The 13,427-nt window shown below is 38.3% G+C and overlaps 3 long non-coding RNA genes across 4 annotated transcripts; all 3 read left to right on the forward strand.

Annotated features, from left to right (window-relative positions):
* Window positions 1–5,785: 5,785 nt before the first annotated feature.
* On the forward strand, window positions 5,786–6,581 carry LOC145806533 (uncharacterized). Its single transcript, XR_014349852.1, has 3 exons — window positions 5,786–5,904; window positions 5,992–6,192; window positions 6,456–6,581. It is a non-coding gene; the product is annotated as an uncharacterized LOC145806533 (long non-coding RNA).
* A 227-nt stretch (window positions 6,582–6,808) lies between these two features.
* LOC114297602 (uncharacterized) lies at window positions 6,809–12,580 on the forward strand. 2 transcript variants are annotated; one of them, XR_014349855.1, is made up of 4 exons: window positions 6,809–6,962; window positions 9,063–9,276; window positions 11,142–11,601; window positions 12,232–12,580. It is a non-coding gene; the product is annotated as an uncharacterized LOC114297602 (long non-coding RNA). The 2 variants fall into 2 exon arrangements; XR_014349854.1 differs by lacking the exon at window positions 11,142–11,601.
* LOC145806534 (uncharacterized) lies at window positions 7,386–9,025 on the forward strand. Its single transcript, XR_014349853.1, has 4 exons — window positions 7,386–7,553; window positions 8,247–8,359; window positions 8,499–8,608; window positions 8,903–9,025. It is a non-coding gene; the product is annotated as an uncharacterized LOC145806534 (long non-coding RNA).
* Window positions 12,581–13,427: the final 847 nt, after the last annotated feature.

Here is a 13,427-nt window from a genome sequence, read left to right on the forward strand (position 1 = left end):
TTCAACTGGTCAAACAGGTCATCTATACGGGGCATAGGATACTTATTCTTAACCGTAGCCCGATTCAACTTCCGGTAGTCAATACACAATCTCAAGGGACCATCTTTCTTTTTAGCAAAGAGGGCCGGTGCTCCCCACGGCGAAACACTAGGGCGAACAAAGCCCTCATCTAGCAATTCCTGGAGCTAAACTTTCAACTCAACCAACTCTGCTGGAGCAAAACGGTAAGGTGCCATAGAAATCGGCGCCGTGCCGGGCACTAAATCAATAGAGAACTCTATCTCTCGGTGAGGTGGCAAATTAACAAGGTCTTCGGGAAAGACATCCGAATACTCACAAACCACCCTCGGCAACACAAGCTGGGTCTCACCACTCTCACCACTCTCAAAGCTGGCAAGTAGACTACTAAGCTCACTTCGCCCTCGCGAATCATACCCCGGTGGCAACACACAACCAACCCGGTCTCCCAAGAAATGGAACCACTCCCCGCTCAAGGTACATAACGTGACCCTCTGGCGGTAGCAATCGATAACAGCCCGGTATGACGATAGCCAGTCCATACCCAAAATAACATCAAAGCCCTTCATAGGCATGACAACGAACGGAAAAGGAAGCCTATAGTCGGCGACCTCTATATCACAACCTCTAACACCCTGTTTCAGGATCAACTCACCACCCAAAGGCGATACCACACAAATAGGAGATGCTAACTGTGCTAACTCCAATTTCAAAACAGATGCAAATGCAGCAGATACAAAAGAATGAGATGCACCCGTGTCTATCAACACATTAGCAACCGAGTTGCAAAACAGAAAAGTACCTCTCACTACCGATGGAGCCGGTACTAAATCCTGCGCGGTAACAGCATACACGCGCCCCGTAGACCCCTGGTCTACCTGCTCACCCCTCGGAGCAAAAGACTGCTGCACAGACTGGGATGACGAAGCTCCCGGATTGGCCCTCGAGGCCTGCACAGACTGAGCCGGCTGAAAACCCTGCGTCTGCCTAGAACCAGACGCTCCTGAAGTGGCACTCAACTGCGGGCAAAACCTCTTCAGGTGCCCAGGCAGTCCACACTGATAACAAGACAAGGGCTGCCCCCTGCCCAAACTCTGACTCTGCGGTCTAGCTGAAGAAGAAGCAGCTCTCTGACCCCCACCCTTCTGCGGGCAAACTGAAACCTTGTGACCCAGCTGGCCACACTTGTAACAAGCAAACTCCTCCTGATTGCCTCTCCCCGAGCCTGCACTCGGCACTGGAAAGGTCGATCTAGAAACTGCTCCCTGAGACTGCTGAGGGTTATAACCCCTCTGTCTCCTGCCATCACCCTGACCATCCTGGCTCCTCTTGGAGCCCATCTATTCTTCCTCCTCTTCCTGCATCATAATTTCCATATAAGCAGCAGCATCTACCAGGTGTCTATACTCTCGGATATAAGACCCACCAACTCTCAACTTGAGGCCCCGCCTCAACTTCCGCTCAAACTCATAGCAATGGCGTTCCTCAGACGCCACTAGTTCCGGTGCAAACCTGGACAGACTGGTAAAAGTAGCCTCAAACTCGGCCACTGACGAGCCCTGCTGTTTAAGCCGGCTAAACTGGTCCCTCAGCTTCTCCCTAGCTGCTGCAGACAAAAACCTCTCCTGAAAAGCATTCACAAACGCCTCCCAAGTACCACCAACACGAGCCTTCTCGTACTTCCACCATTGACCCGCATCTCCCTTCAGTTGGAAGGATGCCAAGGTCACTTTCAGTGCTCCGTCCTCGATGCCAAGCATCTCAAACGTCTTACTCATTTGCTCTAGCCACTCATCAGCCTTCAGTGGCTCCTTCAGATCCCCGATAAACTCATCCGGATTAGACCGGAAAAACTCCCTCTTCAAGAAAGAAGGCCCTGCCTCAGCTGCCTGATTCCCAGCTCTAAGAATACCCAAAGCTCCTGCTATCTCTCTGGCCAAGGCACCCATAGCCTGCTGACCTGCTGGCTCGGCCACATTGGCCTGGCCAACTCCCTCCTGCACTGCCGGAATCTCACCCGGTAACGGTACTTCCTGCCTCGCAGGTCTACCACGCCTAGCACCTCTTCCTCGCCCTGACATCCTAATAAAGGTAACACAGAACATTAGCACATTCACAAATGTGCCGAAACTAAACACCCACGTCCTAGTGCATGGACAACTGTAATTCACTCCACGTAAGCACACAAACACATAGGCACTTACGAATTTCATTTCCGGATAATGATAGTCCCGAGGCGTTACTAGAGTTCCGGTTAGAAATAGCATTGATCAAGTGCTTTTCCAACAAGACTCCCAGAAACCCAAGGATCCAATCAACATCCTAGAAACTAAATCCCATACCCACATAGTCACATAAGCATGTTACCAATTAAGCACGTAGCATATAGCACTACATCTAAGTCTCTATCAAGCGAGACAAACCCATTGTGACACTAATCACTTCCCACGTACCCAAAGTATTCGAACCCAGTACGCTCTGATACCAAGTTGTAACGCCCTCAAAATAACAACATTAAACCCATCAATAAAGATATGCATTGATATGTAAAAGTTCCACATTCTTCCATTTATCAGAGTTCCATTACAAAAGTATTACATGTTAACAACAAAAGCAAATGCCCTATGGGCTTACAGCTTTCCAAGTTAACACTTGGTTACAACAAAAGAGTACTAACTCATTTACACATTAAGCCCTTGGCTTGAATTTACATGTAATACATCAAAAGTAAAACGACAAAAGTATGTCCGCCTCTAGTCTCCCAAGCTATGTCCTTGGAGGTGGCATGCTACCTGTACCTGAAAATGATATTCCCATATAGGGTGAGCCACAGCCCAGTAGAAATACACTAAACCAACCATGAACAATGACTAAAAGATTAGCAATTGATAGATGGCCAACACTGATACATTCACATAAATCACATATTTATGTCATTCGACTTATGAGTCCAAGTTACTTTTCATTTTCCCTTTTTCAACAGATAGGCATATAAGCTCTATCCACATTCTCAACAGATATGTATAAAAACTATATCCCACATTCACAGACAAGCATATAAGCTGTATCCACATTTCACAAAGATAAGCATATGAGCTCTATCTTCACTTCTCTAGACAAGCATATGAGCTGTATCTACGGAGTTCATCCCCTATCTTCTCCCAACACTATCCGGTTTAGAGGTACATCCCCCATCTTCCCCTAAACCGCGGAGTACATCCCCCATCTCCTCCTCTACACATAACGTATACAAACACATTGGTTCTATATACAATCACTCAATACATACAGTTAATGTATTCTATCAACCGTCACATTCCATGACACATTCCATTGATTAGTTTCCGTTTACCTAATCATCATGCATTATCTACAACAATCACGACTATCCTCCACCGATAGCCCAAAGCAATTATTTCTAAACAGAAAATAAATGCACAAATGGATATTCAATCAACATTTCATTTCCTCATTTCTCACAATTAATTATCCCAATTAATCAAACAATGTAATTAGGTCATTATCCATAATTGACATTTCAACCCTCAGGTCCCATTTTCACCAATGATTCAACATTTATTCCATTTCTCTATGCCAAACATGCATCTAGGTTTATTATGAATAAAACCCCAACTTTTGTAAAATAACACAAAAGCCCCAAACTTTCACCAAATTACCAAACCAACCCCAACATCTCAAAATACTAAAATTTAAAGACAAAATCCATAGAGAGGAGTAGGATATCCCTACCTTGAAGTTTGAGCCCAAAAGGAGATGAAGACTCGAAGATCAAGGTGCTCCAAATCCAAACTTTTTCAGATTAAGTCGAAGCTCTCAACGCGCTCTATCTTTTTAACAAAGGCCCTAGGCTAGATTCACACTCTAGGAAGATCAAATCTTAGAGAGAGTGTAGGTTTAGAGAGAGAGAGTCTCGGATCTAGGGTTTGAAAGAAAAAGAAAGTGAAAAACTGATGTTCAAAAACGCTACTGACCGCTGATATAAAACACGCTCGCTCGAGCAAAGCCTTTGTCGCTCGAGCGACCAGACACAGAAAACTCTCGCTCGAGCCAAGAAGTTCTCGCTCGAGCTGAAAACTCAGAAGTGCGCTCGAGCGAAAGAATGCTCGCTCGAGCTAACAACTCAAACCCTCAGGTCTGCAACCAGACGCACGCTCAAGCGACAGACTTCTCGCTCGAGCGAAGAACAAACTAGACCGCTCGAGCGAAGAAAACTCGCTCGAGCCAAGAAGTGCAGCTCTCAGGTCCAGAACCAGACGCAATCGCTCGCTCGAGCGAAGCCACTCTGGCTCGATCCACCAGGCACGAACTCAACTCTCGCTCGAGCGACCAACTCCTCGCTCGAGCGAAGGTCCAAAAATCTGGGCGGCAGCACTAGGCTCCCAAACACAACCAACCTGTAACAAACCTGCCCAACACATCCTATAACTCAATATACAAAGTAAAGAGGATGCAAACAAGATAATAAACAACTACCAACATCCACGGACACATGTCCGGATCACTGTACAACAAGGGTAAACCCGGGATCGCTATACATGCTACTTTATAGAATATTATAATATCTAATCAGTGTTTTAAGCTTTTGTCCTTTTAATATTATTTTGAACTCCCTTTCCTTCCATAATGTGAAATGCTACATATGAAAATTAAATCTATTTTCTAGTTTCAGTTTTTGACTTCTCATTTATTCAAGTCTACTTTAACACTTAGCAACTATCCATCTTTGATTATTAAATTATTGTGCATATTTAATTAGTTAATGCTATTCATTTGTTGTTGTGTGTAAAGTTTTGATTTTAATAAAATCAAAAGCATCTATCCTTGTAAGTGTAGATTTACAAATTTGAACATACTAAATTCTAAATATAGAATTATTGTTTGACTACAATAATAGTGATTGCGTTGAAATTCAATTTTTGTTACCAAAAGAAAGAAAATATGGCTTCATCTTTATTGCTTCCACTCGGTAACACACTACAATAGTGATTACGTTGTTGCTTAGATGTTCTTCATCTTTAATTCTGCTGGCTGCTGCTACTGCTACTGCAACGTTGCTGTGAGGCGTGCATACTGCCAATCTAGCTGATGAAGAACTTGCTGAATCAGCACTTATGATACGTGAAACTTCTGCAACATCCACTAAAGATGCTGACCAAGGTTTTTCTGATTGACTATGCTGCAGGAGAGGTAATCTAGCTTAACATGGATACTAGTTACCAAAGCTACCTGCTGATTATAATCTATTTATGGAATTGATATGAATTTATTTGTTAATGACCTATATATATATGCTTGAAAAAGTATGAGTATCTAAAAGCTCCTGATAGTGTATCATGAGCAGAGCTTCAAGGCATCCACAATGTTACTCTCTACACATACAGGAGTTTGGTTCGGTTCCTCTGTAACTCCCCACCCCAATATTGTCACATCTCTTAAATTTCAAACTAAACCCAAATCTTTAAGGTTTCATGCCTCCTCCTCACTCTTCAATTTCCCTATCGCAAGAAAGATCATGGTTAAAAGTATGTTTTCATCTTCCTTTCCTGCTTTATATATGTAATTTATGTTGATATATATCTATAACATATATAAAAAGTGTGTAAGAGTGGTATACCGCTGCCGCCTCCAGTGATATAACGCTCCTGTTTGCTTGGTTTCTAACTCTTTCCTTGCAGATTTTGGGCACGTGGGCTTCAAATCATCCACATACATAATAGAAGAAGACAAATTTCATCACTTTTCCAAGACCGACCGGTGCTCCTGTTACTTGCCTATTTTCCAGAGCTTATCTATTACAACTCACCCATGCTAATCCATTATTACAACTCATGAAGAGGTCTCTCATATTGAGAGCTTGGACTATGAGTAAAAACATCTTACTCTATTCTTGGATTCTAATGTTCCTTTTTCTTCTTCACATTCTTCTTTATGCAGCAAATTCTTTTTATACAGGATCAATGAGAATGATCTCTTCAAGCATGACTGGAGAAGCAGATCAAAAGTCCAAGTATTGCAGTATATTTTCTTAAAATGGACGCTGGCTTTCCTTGTTGGGCTTCTAACTGGCATAATTGCCACGTTCATCAATCTTGCAGTCGAGAATATTGCAGGGTACAAGCATCTCTCCGTGGTTCGCTACATAGAAGAAGAAAGGTATTATTATATCCTTGCACTAAATTAAGAAACTCATTTGAAATATTTTCAGCTAACAGATAATTCTCAAATATCCTCCACCAAAAAAAAATGTTTACCTTGGCTAGAGCTGGGAATTGAGAAATGCTTTGGCAATCATCTTGGTGTATGCAGGTACCTGATGGGATTTATATTTTTTACTGGTGTTAATTTTATTCTGACCATGGTTGCTGCTGTTCTCTGTGTGTGTTTCACACCCACTGCGGCTGGACCTGGTATCCCAGAAATCAAAGCTTATCTCAATGGGGTAGACACTCCAAACATGTTCGATGCTACAACATTGATTGTCAAGGTGAGTGACATCCTACAATCACTTGGAGAGCACTATGAATACTTGTTTCTTACTTGGGTTCATATTTTTCAATTTCTTTTGTTTGCAGATGTTGGTATTGGATTTGTACGTTTGTGTATTAAATCAGTGTTTATCAATATGTATACCTTGCATACATTGTGTTTGACAATATGCCTATAAGATAAAACTTATTATGTTCATGTGCTTATGACATTTATTGCCAATGAAATTGGTTTATTTTATTTTATTCCTCCATATCAAAACATAGCGAATTAACTTGCCTGTTCTTGTCATATAGGACTTTGAATGGTTATTTTTGCTATGGTTTCATATGGTTTCCTTCATGCTAAGTTTCTCTTGGCAAGTTTTAAGGTTTATATCAATCATGACAAAGTTGATACTTGTGAAAGTTCACAATGTGAAGTGAGTTCAAGCACAGGTAATTAATGAAATCTTCCCAATGGTATTTGTAAACCAAAGTATAACTATTAGACTTGTTGAAAATATGAACACGAATATATTCACTTAAAACCCATATGCTTTCAGCTACAAAGATAGAATTCTGAAGGTGCCAGGTTTTACAGTAACTGAAAATTCAGGTCAGTAATGCAATAGAAAAATTTACTTGTTTATGTTATTTGTTTTTAGAAAAAATTTATTTATCTTAATTTTTACGTGTTAATGATGAGATAATATTACTATCACATTAATTTTTTACCTTAATTTATATATTATCTTCCACAATAAGAGGAAACGGTTTTGACATCTTTTCTTCCCTTCCTCTCTCTAATCACTGAGTTTTTTATTTTTATTTTATTTTTTGAATTTTTTCTTTGTTCCGCAGTGGAAGGCTTTCCTTCAATGTAACAAAATCTGCAGGAGTAGAGAGAAGAGAATCAAACAAACAACAAAGAAAGGGAAGCGAGAGAGAGAGAGAGATAAATTTAAATGGCAGATTGCAGGCCATTGGGTTTCTTGGTAGGATTGCCATTCGCTTTCATTGCTTTGCTTCTCTCTCTTGGGTTTCTTGGTAAGATTTTAATGTCTTTATTTGGCATTTGTCATTACATAATTTGATGAGGTGAAAATGTTAATCATTTGATGGATTTATTTTTCAAATGGACTAAAGCAAGTTATATAGAGTCTTATGTTGATGCCATAGTGTTAGACTCCACTTTCAACTTTTTTTGGTCAAAGTTTTCGTATCGTTTTCAATATATTTTGCTAGTCTAGTGAGCGATCCATTGTTTTCACTGTAGAATTGGTTTTATTTTTGGCATTTCAAAGTTTTCCAATTATGTGGATCGGATTTCATCGAATCTTGTGATTGTTTGGTCTTGAAATTTGACTTTCGGGAGCAGAGTGTTTGAACCTTGTTCTGTTTCTTGCTAGAAATGTCCTGTTTAGGTCTTTGCCTCATTTGAATTGTTTTCAACACTTCTTTAGGGTTAGATTTTATTTGAATTTATCAGTATTGTGAAGATTTTTATGTGTTTGAGTTGAATTTCAAGTCTCACTTGATGTCATACAGTGTTTGGTTCATGAAATGTTTAGGTCTTTCATTTTCAGTAACTTTTTAGGCTTTTGCATTTCTTTGTATGTACACAAACTAGCTTGTCTCTGATATTAACATGCATTCTCTGCAGAATCTGCCCCAAATTTTCCCAAGTTTTCTAACTTCTTTTAGATATGAATCTAATCTCTGATATTTCATTTTTTTGAGATGAATATGGAGAGAAAAGTAAAGCCACAAAAGGCAAAAGGTAAAACATCTGAAGGAAGAAAGCAACTTAGCAGTGTGCGAGTGATTCAACGAAATCTTGTCTACATTGTGAGGTTACCTCTTAATCTGGCAGATGAAGACGTGTGTACTTTTCTGCTCTCTCTCTCTCTCTCTCTCTCCCTCTCCCCCTTACCACCTATCACAACAGGGGTATAGGTCTGTTCATTAACAGTTTTATCATTTTATTAGCAGCTTCTCCAGCAGAGAGAGTATTTTGGTCAGTATGGAAAGGTGCTGAAGGTGTCTATATCTCGGACAGCAGCTGGTGCTATTCAACATTTTGCAAACAATACTTGTAGTGTGTAAGTCTAAGTGTTTTCATTATTGCTAGTTTTTGTTTATGTATTTATTTTTATCTTCCTTGAGAAGTGAAATTGAGTGATAAATACTTCAAAATGTTTATGTCAAACATTGCTTGTTCATTTCAATCTCTTGCTTATTCTATTAGTTCATATGTACAAGGAAACCGCCTAATCTGAAGATGCAGTTTATTTCTACTTTTGATCTAGTTGTATGTTGATACTGGCTTGTTGACATATTTTTGTTCCATTACTTCACTACAACTGTTCTGTTCTTAAACGTGATTTCTATCCCAGATATATTACTTACTCAAAGGAGGAGGAAGCGGTTCGATGTATTCAATCAGTGCATGGGTTTACCTTGGATGGTAGATCATTGAGGTGGGAAATGGCTACATTCAAGATTTATGCTCTATTTTGTATTCTCTTATGTAGGTGTTGGGATTTCATTTTGCAGGGCATGCTTTGGAATCACAAAGTATTGTCATGCCTGACTGAGAAATGTGGCATGATTTCTGAATTATTGATTGGAAATTGGACTATTGGTTATAGGTGAGGATTGAAATTTTTTTGGTGCAGTCTTGCAGCAATCCTGTTTGTCTATATTTGCATGAGATTGGCACACAAGAAGATAGTTTCGCTAAAGATGGAATAATATCAGCATACACAAGGTATTTTCATATTTTGATTACCCTCTGCTTTTCCTCTCATTTAATTAGAATATGGCCCTAAGTCCATGCTATAAGATTCTGAATGAACGTTGTGAATAACACTTGAGTTTGTAGTGGTAGACTTGGGATTATTTTTTTGCGAGCTAACTAAGAACGTCCCTGATGTGGATTTTATCTTTTTAAGCACCTTAATTGGTCACTGATACAACTATAACTAGCATCATTGGTGGCGGTGAGGCAAATCAGAAATACAAGATCTCCTTGGAAAATTTGTCTTAAAATGAAAAGGAATATAAACCTGAGACTAGGCCCATCAATGGACTGTATTCTAAGCTGAATCTAATCCAATAATTTGTGGTTGAAATGTGATTATTCACTTACTATCAGAATCTAATAGGTCTGATTGTTAACAGATCAGACATGGATTTAGTTGATCTGATCTGTTAATGATTTTGTTCAATTATAAAGATGAATATGCTAGTTATAAAATGTTTCAGCTGTCAAATCCTAATTTATTGGATGGTGGCTTCTCCGTATACTGCAGAACAACAACACTTATTTGACTATAGGATTTTTTTTAACAACACTTTGTTTAGAAACTTATATATGATATAGTTTTTGGGTAGTTTATAACTTTTTGGACAATTATAACTTAAAGATAGTTCTTTTTGGATGGTTTTGAATTAAGGCTAGTTTTTGGATGATTGGAATGTATAGACAATTCTAAATCTAGGTTGAGAGAGGAAGACAATAACTGGACCATGATTTTGTGTTCACTGGCTGCCCAACTACATAATGACAGCAACCTGTGTTCAGTCAATATTGGAGAGTAGTATAGTATAGTGTAACCTGTATTCAGTCAATATTAGATGGAGGAGAGACAATGCCTAAGAAGGTATGGTTTTGTAGTTTATAAAATGGAGAAAGATTCCAAAGAATTTTGGACTCAAATCTAACTCCATTCACAAAGACATTAAAATCTTCAAATCACTCGGGATTCCCATGGCAAAGGACCCAAGTGGTTACTTGACAGTTGATTCAACACCTAGGTGCCAATATTTTCTTTTTTTCACTTTATTGTTCATCTAACATCGATGTGGCGAGATTAATTTCCTGCAATATATGACTGATATATTTCCATGTTAGATGTTCATGATTGAGAAGTTGCATTGTAATGCATAATGTGGTACATTAGCTTAGGTAAATGCAATAGGACATGGATGTCTAGTTCATAATATTCTAAAAAGGGGCAAGGCTCCAATTTTACATGGACTGCACTTGGACTTCTGTAATTAAGTGTAGGATCAACATGAGTGTTCATTTCATGTTTCTCATTAGTTCATGACTATATGACATGTTTATTTAGGCTTTATTTGGTTTAGTAGTTAAGGGTGGTTTTGTTACTTTCAATTTTGCTAGATTTGGGTTGTAGAAGTATGGATCTATCCAGGGATTTTTTTCATTTTTTTTTTTAGTCAAGCTGTATTATTGGATTGTTATTTGTGATTTTATTGGGTATAGAAAAGTCTTAATTGTCAAATAGCCAAAATTCTCTATTTCTGAGTCTTTTTTCTAGTAGAATTAGGAGAAATCTAGTAGGCTGTAGATACGTATATAATCTTTCTATCCTATAAATTAAAGCTGTCATTGTGAAATTGTATTTGTGTAGTTTTTCTTAACACTTGCAAAAGAGTAGTTGTACATATATTCAAATGCTTTCAAATGCAATGCACTCATCTCAACTTCTAAGTGAACGACAATGGACTATTTAAGTATCTATTGTATGCCCAAATTCTTTATTTCTCTTCAAGATGACATCAATTGTTACCCGGACATATGTTCTTTCCTTGCATCATGAATGACAGATTTATCATATTCCACCACCGAGACTTGTTTGAAGCAGAGTTAGTCTGATTATTTGTGCTGTGCAATGCTGTCTGCTCTGGTGGTTATTGGTTTGTTTGTCTGCTGTGATGCTGTGGTGTTCATTCCCTGGTGGTTGTTGGTTTGTATGTCTGCTGCTGGCTGCTATGGTGTTCATTCCTTGGTGTTTGTTGGCTGCTCTGGCTGCTGATGTTGTGTGCTCTGGCTGCTATTTTTTTGGTGCTCATGCTGCTGATATTGTGTTTGTTGGTGTTTTTTGTCTTTGTTTATGTGTGTTAGTTTGTTAGTTTTGGTTTTCTTATGCTTGGGTGAGGCTGGCTTCGGTGTTTGTGGTTGGTTTCTCACCAACTCTTGATGGTGTGCTAGCATATGATTGATCGGCCTTATGGGTGCCAACCTAGTTGGGATTGATTTGGTTCGCTATGACTTGCACTCCAATTGGTACTTTTACCTCCTCTTCTTGTTTGGGATAATTTTATCTGCATTATATTCTATATTCTAGTACTACTTATCATTTAACCTTTTTGATCTTTTGGGTTTTTGTCCATGATAATAGTGATTTCAGATTTCTTTTGAGGACCGTTTTTTTTTCTTAATTTTCTAGACATGGAATTTTTGTGGTGTTATGAATTTTTAATCCTCTTAGGAATCTTATTATTCAAGTTGTCATTGTGACTATTTATTTTAAGAAAAATTACCAAAAAGTGGTGAGTAGACAAACTAGTTACAATTTGATGGAAACTCAAATATAATTGTATTAGAGATGAAAACTTGTAATTTTATTCAAGTATAAATGTTAATCCTTCCCCATTTTTCTTTTTTCTCTCTTTCCTTTCCCTCTCCTCACCCCATCTAATTTTTAGTTTTTGAGTTTTTCTGTTGTCATGGATATAGTTTATATTCTCATCTTTTAGTTTCCATGATTAGTGTGTCATATGTCCAAGCATGGTCAACCGTACTATGTTCCTCTAATTATATATATACACATATTTGAAGCTTTCAAGTACATTTTTCTGCTGAAGTTATTCATATATCCATAATAAATGTCTCTGTTAAATTGTTGATTTGCAGAAATTCACTGTACCTCAGAAATTCTTCAGTCATTTTTATGTGTTGGCTGTGGTGTGGACAACATTGTTGCTGGTCACAACTTGGTTTTATGCATATAAAGAGGCACCATTGGTCTCTGGGCCTTTACAATACTCCACTATTGTCAGCTACTTAACTGGGGGTTCAAATATCCTTTCTTTCATAAATCTCATTCTCATTTGCGCACTGTAAAATATAGATACAGGGTTTGGCAATCTGTATTTCTGCTCTTGTTGATGGAAGTTCAAGCATTGAGACGCCTTTGTGGGACAATATATGTATCCAAGTACAGTCCCTCAGCTCGGATGCACATTTTTGGCTACCTTACTGGCCCATTGTAAGTTTCATGAGAATCTTATAAACTATTATATTAATTTGTAGTTCTCTTAATACATCTTCTATGGTTGTTGTAATTAAAATCTCCTTTATATCAAGAAGTAACTCCCGTGATCAAAATATCCACCTGTAAACCCATGTTTTAGGGATTACAAGTTGTGGCAGTGGATGTTATTTAGCAAGATGAACTATTTGATAATGATAGACTATTTGTTTAAATGGCTGCATATTACTGGAAAGACGTGTGGCTGCTGATGCTAGCTTTTGTCATGTACTCTAGAATTTTTCTACTAGATTGTTTTGCACCATATCCTACTTGTAATTGTTCAATTTCTGATTGCTTATGACTCCCTTTTCATGTATTTTATAACTGCAAAGCTTGTAAAAGCAGAGTTACATCTTGATGATAATGGTTCTATTGCTCTTTTGCCACTTTCAGGTTGCCACTTTGACTTTATCTATGTTATTTTTTATTGATAATCTTATAGAATCAGTCATTGATGCCTTATTTCCTTTTTCTTTGTTTGAAGGGAACCAAAAATCAATCCCATACTGACCAAACTTTGTTGTGCGACCACATATCGTTCATTGAGATATCAAAGCTAGCAATATTCTCCTCGAGAAAGACTTGACACCCAAATTTCAGATTTTGGTCTACCAAAACTTATCCCAGCCAACATGACTCATGTCAGTACCCGTGTGGCAGGAACGATGTAAGTTCTAACAATAATGCATCCATTTTTTTAATCCATGTAATCATAAGAGTTCATCTTCATTACATTGTAACAATAGTGCAAATATGGACTTTACACTTTCTTAGGAATGTCTGTGTCTGTGAGTTG

This window comes from Camellia sinensis, chromosome 13, assembly GCF_055761805.1.
Source record: "Camellia sinensis isolate YWXY chromosome 13, ASM5576180v1, whole genome shotgun sequence".
Lineage (NCBI taxonomy): Eukaryota > Viridiplantae > Streptophyta > Magnoliopsida > Ericales > Theaceae > Camellia > Camellia sinensis.